Raw genomic sequence first — 2,746 nt, 5'->3', positions numbered from 1 at the left:
TTTTAGTAACTTGTAAAATACTAATTCCATTAGTTGTAATAACTATGACTACTAAGGCCTCTTATATGGAGGTGGTGACTCAACCCATCCTCCGGATCTGCTGTTGAAAGTTGGTTAAGGTGCTGCTGCTTTGGGACAAAACACTGTTCAGAGAGAGCCATGCCCCAGCAGGACCCCAACCCGGTAGCTGCATGGAGGTGACGTGGCAGCATGCAGGGAGCAGGACCAGAACAGCACCATGCATGGAGGTGGAGTGCTGCTCAATGTGATGCTGCCCCTCGTTTTGTTGCTGTTGAGGGTTTCTGTCTCAGGGTTTCATGACACAATGCTAAAAATGCCTGAGCCTGGTCTATGCTGACATTTACACAATAACACTGGTGCAGCTGCTCAAAATTGGGTACAAAACTTTATTATGAATGCAACTCTAGGGCCTGTTAACATGGGTGATGCCTAAGCTAACATGGTTATGCTTTCCTTGATTGTATGATACAGTTTCAGTGTGTGTTGTAGTCAAGGTGGACGGCCCAGTGTGTTTCTGGGCTGTGTCCCCTTTCACTCTCCAGTAAAGGGGAGTCCAGGAAAGATGGATGGATGAGAACACAACCTGTGCCCCTGAGTCCATCACAGTCATTCCCAGACCCGTTATCACAACAGATTTGCTCAGGATCATACCTGGCAGTACAAGTAGTGTCCAGGTGGATGAGCTGCAAGGGGTAGTTATCAGTAGTTAGGTACTTGCCTAACAAACATCCCACTTTACATGCAGACAAATTCTATTTGTGTTACTGCAGCCTGTTCACCAGGAGCTGTGCAGAGATGTTGTGCTGTTATAACTTTTAACAGGGCAGCCAGGCACTCTCTTCAGTTGCTATGGGTCATTTCTTTTGTTAGGAGTAGGCAGCTTACCTTAACTTTTGACATGCAGGATGTCTAGTTATTAAAATGGACCAGTCTTAAACAGAGCTGAATGAGAGCTCTATTAGAGCACATGCCTTCATCTAGGCTCCCGAGGTCACAGCCTATTACAGTGTTAGACTGAGCAAAGTTCTGATAAAGCAGGGTAGCAAAAGACACACTACACCTTTCTTTAAATAAACTGCACTCGGTGGTATGACACTTCTTGTGCCAACACAAATGAAATAGCACAAGTTGGAGAACCCAAATAAATGTGTGCTAAAGTATAACTTTAGAAGGGTCTGTCATCCTCAGTAGTTAACTATAAGGTGCTGAATAGCCTGAGGTGAAGCCAAAGGCTCTTAAGCCTGTAAGAAAACAGTCATTAACTAGAGTAACAACTAGTTGTAAGTGAATTTGAGAACTACGGTTGAGCTCTTGAACATGAAAAACCTGCTGTAAAGCTGTACTAGGAAACATTGCCCATTTTCAAGGTAGCTTTAGAAAAAGACCTGTGTTGTAGAGAGGTCAATATCGGTTATTAAACTTCATATAGAATGGAGTACAGGTAAAGGAAGATGAGTAAATAGTTTTCCTGATCACAGGCAGAATCTGTTCAAAGATGCTATTTGGTGATGTAGATGCTCTGCCGGCTAGGACACTGAACTAGAAGCTCTGGGGTCTATTACTGGCTCTTCTGACTTCTTTTGTGACCTTGAGTAAGTCACTTCACCTTCCTGCTTCAGTAAAATGGGGAAAATACTTACCTGTCTCTGTTAAACATTGAGATCTGTGGATGAAAAGCACTAGATAAGAGCTCAGTATTAATTGTTCCTCTTTCTTTGAAACAAGCACCGGAATTATTTGATCTAAAGATGCATCTAATCCCAGAAAGAACCGTGTTAGTGTGTGTAAATTAGCTGGTGAAAGACTAGTTTCAATGTGTAAAAATAAAAATCTCTTTTAAAACAAAACCTAGTTACTATCATTTCCCTTGTAACTGAAGAAAATAAAATAGTGATTATAAACTTGCCCTACACAATGCTGCATTAACAAGTTCATAAGCAGGATGTCTAAAGATAGGAGCTCCTGAAATTTGTGTGTGGGGCATTCAGGGGCACATTGAAACACTTTCTAAATGCTCTTCCATGTAAGTAATTGTTACAGTTGCCACAGGGTCCTTACCCTTAGGGTCACAGAATGGAAGGAAGGTAGTACATGAAAATATGGGAACAGAGGACTTGCCCAGATAGCATCTGACCAATAGTCCTCCTTGTCCTGCATCTGCTGGAGTCCATGCCAGATGCTTGAGAAGAAGGTGGAGGAAACTCTATAGAAGGCAGTGATGCGGTAACACCTCTCCTCCTTTTGTCCCCCACCCCAAGAAAAGTTTCCTTTTAACCTCCCTTAATTTACAGGTTGGCTCATGGCCTGGAGAACCAAGGGTTAATATCCCTTTCAAAGCTCTTGGAGAGAAGATTGTCTCATGGCCCATCTGGTAAGAGGTGTGGTCCATGGTATGAAAATGTCTGAAAACCCCTGACCTAGATACAAGGAGGAAGTGGGGGATGAGTCACTGTGTAATACTGACAGTTGCAGTCCGATCTATCACAAATAATCTTGCTCCATCTTGCAGTCCACCCACAGCCAGCAGGTGTTGCTGTGGGCTTTAGATTCAGAAGAATGAATACATCTTTCAGGTTTACAACAGTGCCAGCCTTGCCAGTGTGATTACCAGCTTTAATTGCTTCCCGAGCACCAAAGTAACTAAAGAGTACGCTTCCAACTTATAAACAGACCCTTGAATGCTATGGAGCTCTATCAAGCTATTAGTTGAGGCCTATGATGTATC

The sequence above is a fragment of the Gopherus flavomarginatus genome, chromosome 24 (assembly GCF_025201925.1).
Source record: "Gopherus flavomarginatus isolate rGopFla2 chromosome 24, rGopFla2.mat.asm, whole genome shotgun sequence".
In the NCBI taxonomy this organism is placed as follows: Eukaryota; Metazoa; Chordata; order Testudines; family Testudinidae; genus Gopherus; species Gopherus flavomarginatus.
The sequence above is the reverse complement of the archived record's forward strand: the minus strand, read 5'-3'. Positions refer to the sequence as shown.